A 16,794-nucleotide genomic window follows, 5' to 3' on the forward strand; every position below is an offset into this window, starting at 1 on the left:
TCAGCTTGTGGGTGTGGCCATGCCCTCCTAGTTACCTTTATGATATCAGCATGTGGGCATGGCTATGTGTTCAAGCCAGGAGTACCTAGCAGTAGAGTTGCTGCAGGTACAAGACTCAGACTTGCTATTTCAGTCCTGTGGAAGAGGCAGACTAGCTTCGTGGGCCATGATCAGGGTGGCCCAAGATATTTTGACACCTGAGGCAAGCCACAAAAAGTACCACCACCTCCTCCAAGGAAGAAGTAGCGAGTGGAGATCTACATTAGGTACAAGGGTGGGAGGAGACTACCAGTGCCCTCTATTTGAGAAGAGGTCTCTGTAGAGGCTGTACTGGGGGGAGGGCTGCTGAGAATGCAGCAAATTTGGCATCCAAGGAGTGCGCCACAGCTGTAGCAGGCGATGCATTCATTCGAGGCTGGATCTGCTGCCCCTATGGATCCTGCTGCCAGAGACAGTCACTTCACTTTGTCTCATGGGTGGGCCGGCCCAGTACATGATGGTAGGTTCATGCCCCCTTTCAGAAAGGGGCAAATGGCTATGCATGCTTGTGAGAGGTCTTGCTCTCCCAGCCTCCTCATGAAGGTTCAGGAGTTTCAAGGGAGAGATATGGAAGACCTGGATCTTCTCAAGGTTGGGCTTTTCCCAGCGGGATGATTGGGCCAAGACAAAACCACAGATTGGGGAGGTAAGATGAGATCAGTTCTGGAAGGGAGCTTAGGTAGATATGAGAGAAAGAAGCAGGTTGGGCTGGGTTCTTTGTGGCACCAGACTGCACCTGGATCAGGAAGTGAGCAAAGAACAGATTCTTGTAGGCCCATGGTTTCCAAGAAACAAGCAATGGTTCAGGTAGCTACTAGCTGAAAATATATGGCTTGAGTCAGCTGTCTGTGGCTGTCAGCCTTGACGCAGGTTTTCTTTCCCAGCCACGCCAACTGGCTCCAGTTTTTAACTTCATCCCCAGTGACAATATTTATATGCAGGGCCAATTGACTGTCATGAACTGATGCCGTAATCCCGGTAATTATAACTGTATTATTATTAATATTATAGCGGATAAAATGGGATGAGACCAATGCCGGAATGAATCATGCTTCCCCGATGCACAAATGAAATTCAAGAGATTTCTTTCCAAGAATAAATCTTCAGATCCAATTGAATACAAATGAAGAGCGCTTGTGTAGGCTGAACGCTGGTTCCCACCGGCGCGTCACATCCTAATGAACTCGGAGCTTGGTGCGTTTCGTAAAACCCAAATTGGCAATCCAGGTTTGTTTTACAATTAAATTGAAATGGGTTGGTTTCAAAGGGTGCTCCATGACGCAGACTTTAGATGGGTTAAGGAAGGCGCACTTAACGTTTGCTATGCAGTGCTGAGTAAATGTGATCCACCTGGAGAAGGAACTGACATACCACTCCAGTATTTTGCCAAAAAACTCCATGGACATAAAAAAGGAGAACCTTTGAGAAGAAAGTGAGAGTTTCCAAGGCATGCTCTGGTTCAAGGGGTCATGGAGAGTCGAACACAACAAAGACGACTAAACAACAACAACAACAACAATGCAGTGCTGCAGTTCGGTAATTTTATGAATTGGACTTAATGGTCTTATGCCCCTCCCCTCTTTAGATGCTAATATGTGTACTCTCTCTCTTTGGAGGCCCTTCTGTTCATTCCACTGAACAGGGTCCTGTATTTTTGCCCCCCCTCCCCAATCCTGCCCTGATAGCTCCTCTGTTGCCAAAGGCCATTGTGGGTTGCATAGTCTGATTGCAGGTGTGTGCGTGCACACACAAAACACACTCTATATGAATAGTTCTGCCTTGCTGCAAGACATGAGAACATTTCATACAAATCATCCATTATCTAGCCTTTTCTATCACTGTTTCCTCTTCCCTCCATGTCCCTTTCCCCTTTTGTGCCATGTCTTTTTAAATTGTAAGCCTGAGGGCAGGGATTGTATTCTTTTTAAATGACTGTATGTAAACTTCTCTGTAAGCGTTTTTGGCTGAGGAGTGAGGTACAAATGCTAATAATGAGGGTCAGCCCAATACATTTTGGCATCTGAGGTGAACCACACAATGACATCCCTCTCTCCCCATTAGGGAAGAAAGGCTTAGTAAAGAGCGTCTCCACCCCCATCGTTCTGCCCGGACGCTGAGGTCCAGCACCGAGGGCCTTCTGGCGGTTCCCTCATTGCGAGAAGCAAAGCTACAGGGAACCAGGCAGAGGGCCTTTTCGGTAGTGGCGCCCGCCCTGTGGAACGCCCTCCCATCAGATGTCAAAACGATAAACAACTACCTGACATTCAGAATAATAATAATAATAATAATAATAATAATAATAATAATTTATTATTTATACCCCGCCCATCTGGCTGGGCCTCCCCAGCCACTCTGGGCGGCTTCCATAAAAACCAAAAATACAATAAAATATCACATGTTAAAAACTTCCCTGAACAGGGCTGCCTTAAGATGTCTCTTGAATGTCAGGTAGTTATTTATCACTTTGACATCTGCTGGAAGGGCGTTCCACAGGGTGGGCGCCACTACCGAGAAGGCCCTCTGCCTGGTTCCCTGTAGCTTTGCTTCTCGCAATGAGGGAACCGCCAGAAGGCCCTCGGCGCTGGATCTCAGCGTCCGGGCAGAATGATGGGGGTGGAGACGCTCCTTCAGGTATACTGGACCGAGGCCGTTTAGGGCTTTAAAGGTCAGCACCAACACTTTGAATTGTGCTCGGAAACGTACTGGGAGCCAATGCAAGTCTTTCAAGACCGGTGTTATATGGTCTCGGCGGCCGCTCCCAGTCACCAGTCTAGCTGCCGCATTCTGGATTAGTTGTAGTTTCCGAGTCACCTTCAAAGGTAGCCCCACGTAGAGTGCATTGCAGTAGTCCAAGCGGGAGATAACCAGAGCATGTACCACTCTGGCGAGACAGTCCGCAGGCAGATAGGGTCTCAGCCTACGTACCAGATGGAGCTGGTAAACAGCTGCCCTGGACACGGATTTGACCTGTGCCTCCATGGACAGCTGTGAGTCCAAAATGACTCCCAGGCTGCGCACCTGGTCCTTCATGTTCAGAAGACATCTTAAGGCAGCCCTGTTCAGGGAAGTTTTTAATGTATGATATTTTAGTGTTTTTTGGTTTCTATGGAAGCCGCCCAGAGTGGCTGGGGAAACCCAGCCAGATGGGCGGGGTACAAATAATAAATTATTATTATTATTATTATTATTATTATTATTATTATTATTATTATTACTGTATATCAGAACAAGGGGGTAATAAAGACCTACATTGGATCTACTGCCCCATAGATATGCAACCTGAGGGGGTAGACTCACCTTGCCTCATGGATGGGTCGGCCCTGATGATAATGAAGATAATGTCTAGGGACATCAATCATTTTCCGAAATGGAATGGCCTCCTGGAGCCAGCTGAGGACACATGCCATGCTTTACAGTCCTCTATCTGATGGGCTACCAAAGGACCATGCTATATTTGAAAGTGTTCTTGTTTGGACAACATGCCATGCCAAACCATGGCTTGGTTGACGGTTGTGCAGCAGCAGGAGGGTGTTGGCATCATGAGCTCTCTGGAGGAAGGGTGGGATTAAAATGCAAATAATAAAACCACATTGGCCAGGATGCCCACTGATATCACACAACTCTGTACTGTGTTATGTTCTGCATTGGCAACAATCAGGGCTGTACACACAAAGCATGTGAGAGACTCAAAGCTGATCTAAACCTCACAGGTGAAAACACACACATTGTTGTTCATGTGGGAAAGGATGGGGGCGGGGAAACCACTTGTAACACCAAAGACCATTATGGGCAATATTGTTGTGACATTCGCACTGCAAACCTGATTGAAGGTCCGATTTCAGAACACGCTTCCAGTGTGGATGTGTTTTAGCTCATTCTGTGTGATGACAGATAACCGAAGCCCAGCGACATGATTATTGAGTTGGTGAGCTTGGAATATTGACTTGTGTGAGCATTGACCTGACGACTGTGGAATAGTTTATGGCTGTTAATATCCAACAGGCTCATGGGCGAAGAAGCAAGAAAGGGTTGTTCATCAGGGTCAGGATCTCACAAAGATACATGGACACCGTGGATTGTGGCAGGATGGGGCCCTGGGCTTCCTTTATTCTGCATTGAGAGAGATGGCAGAGACCTGAATGACTTCCCTCTGAGTTTCTGGCTGGGTGCATTGCCCAAGCAGAAGTTCATAATGGGCTGGGGAGCAGGAAGGAGGGGTAGCAGATTGAGATTGAGGGCCATATTCCCTTCTGGGCCACCTTCCAGGGGCCAGTGGTGGGCGGAGCTGGAGGCAAAAGTGGGCGGAGCAACAAGGGGACATTTTACCTTTGTTCAGAAGGCTACTTTCTACACAGGTTTTCCCCACACCCTTTCCTATCCTCCGCCCTGGCCCTGAGGTTCCTCAGCCCTGCCTCTCCCCTGGGCAGCAAACGGAAGCTCCTGGAAGCCCGGCTGGGCACGAATGCTCTCTTTGCCCCTCACCCCGCCAGCCCCCCACCTCCTGCAGCCAGACCTGCCTGTGAAAACTATCCAGACTTAAAGCCAATCAATTTCCAACGAGTAGCAGAGTTTGACGGGAAATTCATTCCAACTGGGGGCCTTGATTTATCTTTCAAATATACGGACAAGCGTGCGCATGATGGAGCCCATTAAAATGTTGGAAGATTGTTTTTATGATTGAAGTCTGTATTACACTCGCCATAAAGAAAGGCAGCGCGGAGTCATTAGCATTTCCATGATGTTATATTTCTGCCTGTCGCGGGCCGATAACTCATCTTTACGGCTTGTCCCACCGCTAGCTCTTTGCTACAATGAGTATAGAGTTAAGCAAAACTACAGCAGGGAAGGAGAATCCGGCGAGCCGCCTGCCCTTCACGCCGCGATCGCCTCCTCTGCTAGAGACATTTTTCAGCGCGCTGAAAGAGCACATATGCAGAGAGTCACTCTTCCCCCGCTGCTATTCTTCATCGGTCCCTCTCTCTGTCTCTCCTCTCTCTCTCTCTCTCTCTGTGCCCTCCTTTCTTCTGTTCACCCATCCGGCTAAATGAAACTTATCTTGCATTTCGCCTCCTCCTCCTCCCAGACTTCCTGGTTTGCTATCACCAAGTCAAAGAGACAGGGGGATTTTTTATATTATTATTATTAAGCAATGACCTTCTTTTCTCTTCCTCCCTCCCATTTTTAGCAGAAGACTGTGGCCTGGTCTGCCCTATGTTGGCTGCCCATCAGCTCCGGCCAGCAAGGGCAATGAGGAAGGGATAATGGGAGTTGTAGTCCATCTTGTGGAGGGCCCAAAGTCCCCCAAACCCTAGTATACACGTTATGATGCGACTATTCTTTGACTCCTCACCTACAAAAGAATAGGCTTTATTTCCAATGTATAGTTAGCATTTCTAATTGAACCATTGAACTGTAGAGGTGAAAAGGACCACAAGGGTCATCTAGTCCAACCCCCTCCAATGTGGAAATCTTTTGCCCAGCATCAATCCTGAAATTAAGATGCTCTACCAACTGAGCCATGATCCAGGTTCCTTTCGTGACTCTGGGCACAGTGTTTAGGAATGGCTGATGGCTCGTCATACTCGCCATCACAAGCTTTTGTCTGCTGCTCTTGTTGTACTTGGTTTTTAGTATATTGCAGATGATAATATTTAATTGTTGAGCAGTGCCTGGATGTGTTTTATGTGGCAGGTTGCATGTAAATATTGTTAAACAAATGAATAATGAACGGAGTGATTGTTTTTGTCTCTCCCCCCCCACCCAAAAACCCCCAGAGCTATGCAACACACACTAGTTTTTTGTTCTTTTTAGTGACCTAGAAACTCTTATAAACATGCTTTAAAAAATCCACTTTTAATGTCCAAAGCTAAGTTTCTGGTCCTCATGGCCCAGAGATACATTTGATAATAAGATGGCTCCAAAATTTCATTTTTAAAAATTACCTGAAATAAGTGGGAGAAGTTATGTAACAATGATGGATGTGTGTGTGGATTCATTCAGTATCAGGGCGCTGTGTATGTATGAGGGATATGTACATGGACACACAAATATGCATACTCTCCAACATTCCTCTGATGAAAACAGGGATATTCTTTTCTACATCTGTGTCCCCCCGCCCCCAATATATGCACACTGTTGATGGAAAAGGGTGCCCCAATGGCTTTTACCAAGAGGAGTATGTAACAATACCATACTGGCAAGTGTCTTGGTTATATGAGGGAGCATTAGATTATATATGGTAAAAATCCTGAGGTTGCCATCAGCCTGCCTTGGGCATCAGAGGAGGGACCCACACCAGATGTTTACAAGGCAGCACTTCTGCACCAGCAACATAGTCTCTATGGTTGGCAGCTATGATAGCTGAAGGGCTCCTGTGCACCTGCGGCCCCCTAGGCTGCTCCTGTTGCCCCACTCTCTGTAGTTTGATGCACTGAGCAGTACCACCTGGCAGAGCTGAGGAGGAGTGGAATGGCAGCAGCTGCCATCCCCTCCCCTCCCCTCCCCTCCCCATGGGTCTGGCTGGGCTGCCTCCCCTCCCCCCCAGCCCCAGCCACTGCCCCTGCCCATCCCCACTCCTTTCCCCCACCTGTGGAATTTAGGGCTCTGCATAACGTAGTGAGAAGCCGTTATGGTCCTGGCAATTTCAGGGCAGTTGGAGACATAAAATGTCTATAGCATATCTGGGTGGTAAGCAATGAAGACTAAAAATATACTACAGGGGAATCTCTACTTACCACCATAATCGGTTCCAGCGGCCTGTCCTTTAGGTGAAACGGGTCGCTGGTAGAAGCGCCGTTGTGTGCATGTGCAGACGGTGGCAGAAGCCGATTCTGTGCATGCGCAAATCGCAGCAAACCTGGCTGCCTCAGCGGGAAGGAAGGGGCGTCACCCAGAGGCATCCGCGGTTCGGATTGGCCCCCAGGCCTTAGTTTGCCAACCCCTGCACTAAAACTATAAGCCTATAAAACAACAAGTCTATAAAACTATGAAATAATGTTCTTCCCTTGGTATGGAAAAGACCACAAAGAAGGTGCCAGGTGAGCCTTTCTGGGGAGGGTGTTCCACAAGCAAGGCACCACCACCAAAAAGGCCCTCTATCCAGCAGTCACACATTGTACCTCATTTGGGCCTCTAAAGACGGTCAAATGGTTTGGAGAAGTATAGACAGGAGATGATTCTTCAAAGAACTGGCCTGAAGCCTCTTAGGGCCTGAAAGGTCACTACCAGAACTTTAAATTGGGCCTGGAAATGGACTGGAAGCATGTGTGGATGTCTAAGCATTGACTACACCATATGCTTATAATGACCAGTCCTCAGTTAGCATTTTGGCTGCTCTGTTTTGGACCAGGTGAAATTTCTAGAGCATTGTTAAAGGCACTCTCTCACATATAATGTACACTTATTGAATGACATACCCTCCAACATTTCTCCGGTGAAAACAGGGATATCCTATTCCATTATTATTATTATTATTATTATTATTATTATTATTATTATTATTATTACCTAGTCATCTTATTGGGTTGCTGCATCCACTCTGGGCAACTTCCAACATATATAAAAACATAATAAAACCCCCTTGGCTCAGGGGTCATATAACTCCATGCCCTCCAACATTTCCCTGATGAAAATAGGGATGTCCTACTATCCCCTCCAACATGGGACACTTGGGGGATCTGGAATGAGTGCACCTCTTTGCCTGGCCATGCGCTCTTCTTTGCAAAAGAATACAGGATTGGCAGCAAGTTATGTTGGGCTCATGCAATGTTGCAAAAGCCATGGTGTTGTTGAACTGCAGCAAAACACCCAGGAAGTTGCATGGGTGCAGCCCTGTTGTGCATTAAACCATGCAAAGCCTTGTGGGAGTCAATGCAGATGGAGAGCAGATGTAACAGGGGCATTGAGGAGAATTTGTGAGCACAACCCCATCTCCATCAACTTGCCCAGGCTAATAATAATAATATTAATAATAATAATGGAAGCACACTGAACGAAGAGCCCAGATTTCAAATATTTGGCTGAGCTGATTGTCTGGTCCCATTGCAAAAACACATAGTAATAGTCTGACCATCTATAGGAAATATGTGTCAGGCGAGACACACACATTTTTGTACATATCAGTGAGGGTGTATGTAAGTACTTAATGTTGCAGCGCAGGTGTGTACTGATGTCTAGGAATAAATCCTAAGAGAGTCAGAAAATTATGACAGTTACCACAAATGTCATTGCCAACTGAATGCCTTCAGGAAATATCAAACTTATCGCAGTCATTTTCATCATTTACTAAGAAAGGACATACTCCATATCAAGCCAGTGTAAAATATATCAGCCTCACGACACAAAGTTTTGTGACATTTCCCACTGACCTCTGGAAAGTTACCTGTGAATGTTAACATTCGCCAAGTTTGTGACATTGCCTGTCACATGTTGCAGTGAATGTCCCAAATCTGGTGGATGTTGACAATCCTAGATACATGTTTTTGAATGTCCCCACTTGTCCAACATACAATGGCGAAAAATGATCATTCACCCTGAACATTCACCGATTCACCTCAGTTTTTTGACTTCTACAAAACTAATTTGTAGTACTTACTTCACATTCTATGCCCACACAAGGAATGTCTCCCAAAAATATTCTCTGACTCCAGTTTCTCCCAGCTGCTTCAGTCTCGGTCACATTTGTTGTTTCCAAATATTTATAGTTGCATCCATGCATTTTCTTTCTCATGACATGCCTAGGGACGGGGCGAAACAGTGATTTGACCAAAAAAAATGTGTGAAACAGACTCAGTAAATTGAGGAGGAATGTGAAATGGCCCCAACATGGTTTCTCAAAATAAATTTCAACTTAACCTCTCTGATCCTTGCTTATTTCAGATTATTTTGCTGAACTCTGAGCACACACACTGCCTTCTCATACAAAATCAGGATCGTGGTGCAGCAATATAAAAGTATACCCCCTCCCTCTTAAAAGCAGTACAAAACAATCACTCAAATGACTCAAGAAAATGGTAAACAACTGCATAGGCAAAAAAAAGTCTTCAAGAAGACAGCTGAAAGTCAAATGTGAGGATGCCTGAGGAGAGATTGTTCCACAAATGCCCGGCTTCTGGTGGATTTTGCTTCTTTGTTTCTTTTTCTGAAAGACATTCTCATTCCATTTTATTTTTAAACATCTAAATGTAAAAATAAATTAAAAAATGTTTCCCTAGTCCTTCAGGATTAAAAATAAGATGGTATGGAACACTCTTTTTTTAAAAAACGAGACTGCTTCAACCACAGCTTTTTCTCTGGAGGAATACTTAATATTGCACCACTCAAAGAAAGCAAGTGGCTGGAGGAACAATCCACCGATTTAGTAAAAGTGTGCGCTTTTTCTGTAGATAGCCAACCGTCTAGCAGTATGGTTGTGGCCCTCAGGGAGTAGCAAAAGAGGAAGCCATTTTTCAAAATGATGGCAGCCATTTTGTTTTCCCCAAATTCCAAAACAAAATGGCGGCCACTCTTATTCTCCTTCCACCTCCACCCCTCAAATTTCACATCTCGTCAGTATATAGGTGAAACTGTTGGAGAAAATAATTTCATGAAACTGTATTTGGATTATTCCATTTTCTTTTAAGCCTATGGACTACCTTTCACGGTACAGAACTAGCTGCTTTTAGGTACTGTACGTGGTGAATGTCCATTCCAGAAAACCAAAAAGAATAAACTGTTAGAATCTATGGTGGCCACTGTATACCCGAAAAGAAAATCAGCTAGGCATAGCTATTGTGATGAATCTTGAATTGTTTTGTATATAGATGAAAGGGGATATTGGGAGACATTTAATGAATAGGAAAATTAGCCAACGTCTTAATAAAGAAAGATGCTGAAAAATGGTTATATGTAATTATATGTGATCCTTTGGTGAAATGAAATTATCTGTGTGATCCACAAGTGTGTAAAAAAAATTTCTTGCAGCCGCCTCCTTAATTTTAAGGCTGTTCCTATGCGCATTTATATTTCAATAAAGGCCTATCTTTTCACTTGCAGCCTGCATCCTTTTCCTTTGGGTTTCTGTGTGGGTAACCTCCAGTCTAGGAACCTCCTTTTTAATTTCCCCAACAAAACAAAACAAAACAAAACAAAACAAAACAAAACAAAACAAAACAAAACAAAACAAAACAAAACAAAAAACAGCCAATTCAAATGTGGGTGAAATGGCTAAGAAATTGTCCTTGTCAATCCCCCCCTCCCCCCAGCCCTAGATGGGGAAGGAATTACCTGATTTGCACCTCCTTGACTCATAAGCAAGAGGTGATCCAACTTTTAATTTCTTTTCTTTTAATTGCTTGGTGGTAACTAGAAAGCGGGTGGCCAACCATTTTCCTTACTTGTGCTCATGATGTTTCTTTCACGTTTGAACCAACTGCGGCTGCTTTCAGATGACCTGTTTGCTGAGCTTTCATCCTCAGTTGTTTGCACAAAAGTTTTTAGGTTATATGACCTTGGTTGTTTGTTGAGCTTTCCACCTGATTTGTTTGCAGGGAGGCTAGGCGACCTTGTGTCAGGCAAATGTTATCCAACACTTTCCAGTGCATTTTCTTGTCACTTTCCTGTTTTTTTTTACAAGGAAGTTGGTTTGCTGCTCTAGAGTCCCAGATTCACTTTAACTGTGTGCTTTGAATTTGGTGGTACGTGGCTGAATCCCACCTGAAAATAGTGACGATCTGGAAACGCCCTGTATCCTGATAGGTTCAGGAATGGCAATAAAATCTGAAAGCAGAACAATAGTAGCAGCAATATAGCCAAGAAACAAAACTGTATCAAACAGCAAAAATAATAAACAAAAATTCTAAAATATATTCAAAATTAGCCTGCCATTAAATTACATGTGTGCCATTTACGTGTCTTATCTGTGTCCCTATTTTCCAGGGACATCCCTAATTTAGAGATGGCGTCCTGGTTTCTGATTTGATCCTGGAATGTCCCGGTTTTCCTTAGGCTGTCCCTATTTTCATTGGAGAAATGTTGGGGGGTATGGAGTTATCCACCCCCCGAGCCGTTTGAAGGCAATCCTGAATAGGGAAGTTTTTAATTTTTTAAAAATGTTTTGTTATGTTTTTATATATGTTGGAAGCTGCCCAGAGTGGCTGGGGCAACCCAATAAGATGTGTGGGGTATAAATACAGTGGTACCTCGGGTTACATACGCTTCAGGTTACAGACTCCGCTAACCCAGAAATAGTGCTTCAGGTTAAGAACTTTGCTTCAGGATGAGAACAGAAATCGTGCTCCGGCGGTGCAGCGGCAGCAGGAGGCCCCATTAGCTAAAGTGGTGCTTCAGGTTAAGAACAGTTTCAGGTTAAGAACAGACCTCCGGAACGAATTAAGTACTTAACCTGAGGTACCACTGTAGTAAAATTATCATTATGGAATGGGACGCCCCTGTTTTCATTGGAGAAATGTTGGAGGGTATGCCATTGTGCATTTGTGCCAGACCCAGAGAAAGAGAGGGAGCACGAGGGCTACATCAGTGTGCTGCTGCATGCATCCATTCTGCTCTCATATGTGCCTGGGCATGTATGGCTGTGCGCTCGATCACTCCATCACTGCCTCGTTCAGGCTTTGCCTTTGTAGGGCTTTAAACCTGCCAATGACTTGCGGACGTGCTGTGAAATCTGAGTGGGCTTGGCCCGCTCCTTGCCGGTGGTGTGCGCAACCAGAATGCTAAACAGCCCTTGGGAGACAGGCCTCACTTAGTGTCCGCATTGGTTGCTTCTCTCAAGGGTGTGTGTGTGTGTGTGTGTGTGTGTGTGTGTGTGTAGAGCATGACAAGGCCTTTCAGCAGTCAGCCCTAACTGGGATTTCTTCTTGACCGTGTGTGTGTTTGTGTGTGTGTGTGTGTGTGTGTGTGTGTGTGAGTGCTGCTTTCTCATAAACGCGATGCTCATTTCTCCTTCCCAGGCTGGGAGCAACAACCTGCTCGATTTATGGGCCCTGCACTGTGCATTTGCCACCTTGCTTGGTACTGCTTTCCCTCCGAGGTGACAAGACGCAGGTTGTTTAGACAGACACACACAGATAAAAGAGCAATCTGCTGCTATCTCGTACTGGGGCAGGTGGGATCTGCTTTCTATCCATAGCAAAAGTCCTAATGTTCATGGAAGCCACAAACATAGGAGAAAAGAGGGTGGGTTTTTGGGGGGTGTGTGTGTGAGAGAGAAAGAGAGCGCAGGCAACGGAAGGCCTGAAGGTTTTATTATCTCTCCCTGGGGAAAGTTTAATGCAAGGTGCTAAAATAGATAAGTTGTTGTTTGCACGCATTTGTATTGGACATAAATTAGACATCCTGTTAGATAAACTGGCTGCAGCTGTGGGGAGAAGAAGGTCAGAGGGAGGAGTGTGGGGACAGGCATGGTTGGGCTGAACAATCAGCAACTTGAAGAGAAGATGCAAGTTTCCAAGGGGAGTGGGGTGAGAATAATAAAAAAGAGAGAGATGGTTTAGACTCAGGACAGGTAGGGAGTGGCAAAAACCCAGGAATGGATTCATCATGGACACTGTGGGCTCTGCTCGCTCTCAGCCTCTCTGAAGCCCAGGGAGCAACATTTTTTGTGGAGGGAGAGGTCTGGGATACTGCTGGATGAGTCAGTACTACGCTCCCCTCCCATACTTTTTATTATGTGCTGATGATGATTTGGGCTCATGATGGTAAAGGGACAGTTCATACACTTTGTGCCTGCAGAAGTTTTGGGGCTGACTGCTTTATCTCTGGTGAGTGCATGTCCCGTAGCTTCCTGCTGAAACCCTGTAACTTTTAAATGCCACACATATTCAGGTTTAATATTTGTCCCACTTTTGTTGCGCTACAGACGGCAAGATTGCTTTCACCCTCTGGATGGCAAGAATGCATTAGTGTTGGGGAAGCATTGCAAAACAACTAATAAAGTGAAATGATGGGTGGACGGTCCAATATAAATTCACTACTAAGACACTGTTATTGCTTCAGTGACATACAGTTGTACCTTGGAAGTCAAACGGAATCTGTTCTGGAAGTCCGTTCGACTTCCAAAACATTTGAAAACCAAAGTGTGGCTTCTGATTGGCTGCAGGAAGGTTCTGCAGCCAATCGGAAGCCATGGAAGTGTCATCAGACATTTGGCTTCCAAAAATAGTTTGCAAATAAGACACAAGATCTACCCACCTTGGAAGAATGGCAGATGAAGGTGATCGACTACATGGGCCTAGCAGAGATGACGACCAGAATCCGAAACCAGGGGAGAGAAGCAGCGGAAGAAGAATGGAGGAAGTTTAAGGACTATTTAAAGAAATATTGTAAAATTAATGAAGTTTAAATTGATGTTGGATTAGTGAAATAAATGGTTGACGGCGGTAATGGTTAAGATAAGGAGAAAAACAAGAGCAAACTAAGCTAAAATATGAGAAGATTTGCTGAATAATCGATTAGAAATTGGATCCAGAAAGGGGTAGCATGAGGAAGTCGGGGAAGTAAGGTTTTAAGAAAACAAGCTTTGAAATTATACTTGTTATTATTTCTTTGTTATGCTTTAATGTATCGTTATGTTTTGTTTTTGTAACTATAAGGAAAAAAAAACCTTAATAAAATTTTTAATAAAAAACAACAACAAAACAAAACAAAAAAAACAAAAATAGTTTGCAAATAGAAACAGTCACGTCTGGGTTTGCGGCGTTCGGAAGCCAAAACCTTTGAGAATTAAGTGGTTCAAAACCCAGGTGCAACTGTATTACCATAATACACCTGCAGAAAAAAATCCTACCCATCTAGAAAGGCCATAGATCTTTTTCTCCTTTTGAACTGCTTTCCTATTGTGGATGGAAGACATGCTGAGGCACACAGAATGGTTGTGGGTGCATGCACATGCTTACATGAAATCCACAATCTTTCACCTGAGTGAGAGCCTCTCAAATGACCTCCCAGTACCTTTGTGACATCAGCAGCTTTTGAACCAATCACCATCCTCCTCTCAGACCAATCTGTATCCCTAGCAACCAACACATCTTTCACACTAAGAAAAATGTCTTCATGTTTAATAATCCTAGAAACACCCTCATTCTCATCTTCCTGATAGGGAGCTGGGACTCTGCTCAGACACCCATTACTGGAAATATCATCTCCATATAATCTGTTACTTCATAACTGATATCCGAGTGTGTGAAGTGTCACCACGGAGCTGATAAAACGGTTTTGTTTGTGGGGTTTACCTGTGATGGCTGCTCCAGATTTTCTAAGAGGACCATAGCTTAGTGGTGCAGTCCAAGCTTTCCAGGCAGCATTGGGTCCAGGCGCAGTCTCTGACATCTTCCTTGAGAACAGGAGCAGGCAAACTCTTTTTTTACTCTGATGCTGTTTTCATTCATGAGACATTCATTCATGCACAGAGCAACATATATGATTCTGACCTTTGTACAATAGGGTACATTCCACCCATGCCAAAATCAAAGGTTTCTACACCCAGACCCCCACAGTGGCACTGGCAGGACACCAACTTCACATGCAGAAGAACCCAGGTTCAGTCGCCAGCATCTCCAGGTACAACTGGGAAACAACCCTGTCTGAAACTATAGTACGTTTCTGAGCACAATTCAAAGTGTTGGTGCTGACCTTTAAAGCCCTAAACGGCCTCGGTCCTGTATACCTGAAGGAGCGTCTCTACCCCCATCGTTCAACCCGGACACTGAGGTCCAGCGCCAAGGGCCTTCTGGCGGTTCCCTCACTGTGAGAAGTGAAGTTACAGGGAACCAGGCAGAGGGCCTTCTTGGTAGTGGCGCCCACCCTGTGGAACACCCTCCCAGCAGATGTCAAAGAAATAAACAACTATCTGCTGTTTAGAAGACATCTGAGAAGGTTTAGGGAAGTTTTTAATGTTTGATGTTTTAATGCAGGCATGTCCAACAGGTAGATCGTGACCTACCGGTAGATCACTAGACGTCTGTGGTAGATCACTGGTAGATCACTGGCTCCACCCAAAGAAGCTCAACAAGTTTGGCTCCCCTAAAAAAAGCTAAAGAACCAGCCTTTAACTTTGTGAGTAGATCGCAGTCTATTGGGAGTTGGCCAGTCTATTGGGATCACAGTCTATTGGGAGTTTTAATGTATTTTTAATCTTTTGTTGGAAGCCGCCCAGAGTGGCTGGGGAAACCCAGACAGATGGGCGGGGTATAAATAAATAAATAAATAAATAAATAAATAAATAAATAAATAAATAAAATAATAATAATTATTATTATTATTATTATTATTATTATTATTATTATTATTATTATTATTATTTCATTGACAGTCAGTATATACCACTGTTGGGGAAATGAACTACAACTCCTACCATCCCTGACCACTGGCCATCTTGGCCAGGGGCTGTTGGGACTCAAAGCCCAACAACCTCAGGAAGGCATCAGTTACCTACCTAACTGTGTAGATGGGACCAGAACTATCACCAATTCTCCACAACAATAATGGTTGCCAATGTTAGGGCTCATCCCTGGGAAAACCCTCTCTTTGCTGCTGAATTGGAGCAAACTGCAATTTGGTTTTCTGTGGATTGACATTTGCTCCAATTCAACGGTAATAGCTTGTCTACAAATACAGTGGTACCTCGGGTTACATACACTTCAGGTTACACACTCTGCTAACTCAGAAATAGTGCTTCAGGTTAAGAACTTTGCTTCAGGATAAGAACAGAAATCGGGCTCCGGTGGCGCGGCAGCAGCAGGAGGCCACATTAGCTAAAGTGGTGCTTCAGGTTAAGAACAGTTTCAGGTTAAGAACGGACCTCCGGAACGAATTAAGTACTTAACCTGAGGTACCACTGTATTAGCCTCCTTCATTACAACCGAGCAGTAGATACAGTCTGAAAATAAATAAATACTCAATAGACACTTTAAAATCTGCATACATTTAATTTCATTCACAGCTGTGAAAGATTAATAGCTATTACTTTCTTTGATCATTATAAGAACTTTGTAACTTTAATAATGTGTTTGGGGTTACTTGTTGCTGTGCCTCCCTCCCTATTCCTTTTTCTTTTTGTGTCATAACTTCTAGATTGTAAATCTGGGGGCAGGGATTATCTTCTTTTTTATGGCTCTGTAAATTGCTGTTGGCTAAAGAACACCCTCATTTCTTCACCCTCATTTCCATGCCTCCTCCTTCCTCCTTTTTTCAACTTCTTCCTATTTTCAACTCCTCCCTGCTCACAGACCACCCTGCTGGTAAGCTTGTTCAGTTAGAGAGCTCAGTAAGTAAGTTCAGTTGATGGACGGTGTACATATTTTGTTGTTAATGAAATATCTGTTTTAAATCACTACATTGAATTTGGAACTTGAAGGCAACACATGGTGCCAGGAATGAAATATACTGTGGGAAGGCGCTATGGAATATTTGAGGGCTCTGCATCCTTTATCTCTCTCATATGAGGCAGCTGAGAAATGGGAAACAGAGATGTTTGAGTACAGCAAGATGGGACACTGACATATTCTCCTTCTTTTTCCCAGTCCCCCTTCTTGCTCTTCCACAGCACTGCAAATGCCCCTTTCAACCCCCATCCACTCCCATCTGCCCCTCCTGAATCATTCCTCCTCTCCAGCTTGCTTCCATCATCTCACCAGAGCCCTTAACCTCCCCCCTCTCTCACCCCTATCTAGCTTTCTTCCCCTTCCTTCATCCAAATGCCATTTTCATCCTCACCCAATTCCACCTGCCCCTTCACTAATTCCTCCTCTCTCTTTTCCCCTG

General features: G+C 44.5%; 1 long non-coding RNA gene across 3 annotated transcripts in view; it reads right to left on the reverse strand.

Moving 5' to 3' along the window:
* Window positions 1-10,576, reverse strand: part of LOC114593058 (uncharacterized) — a 39,593-nt gene extending 29,017 nt beyond the window's left edge. The window contains exons 1-2 of one of the 3 annotated variants that reach the window (XR_013391750.1): window positions 10,413-10,576; window positions 8,633-8,774 (exon numbers count right to left, since the gene is read on the reverse strand). This is a non-coding gene — a long non-coding RNA (uncharacterized LOC114593058). The other 2 variants (XR_013391748.1, XR_013391749.1) reach the window with 2 other exon arrangements.
* Window positions 10,577-16,794: the final 6,218 nt, after the last annotated feature.

Source organism: Podarcis muralis, chromosome 2, assembly GCF_964188315.1.
Source record: "Podarcis muralis chromosome 2, rPodMur119.hap1.1, whole genome shotgun sequence".
Taxonomy (NCBI): domain Eukaryota; kingdom Metazoa; phylum Chordata; class Lepidosauria; order Squamata; family Lacertidae; genus Podarcis; species Podarcis muralis.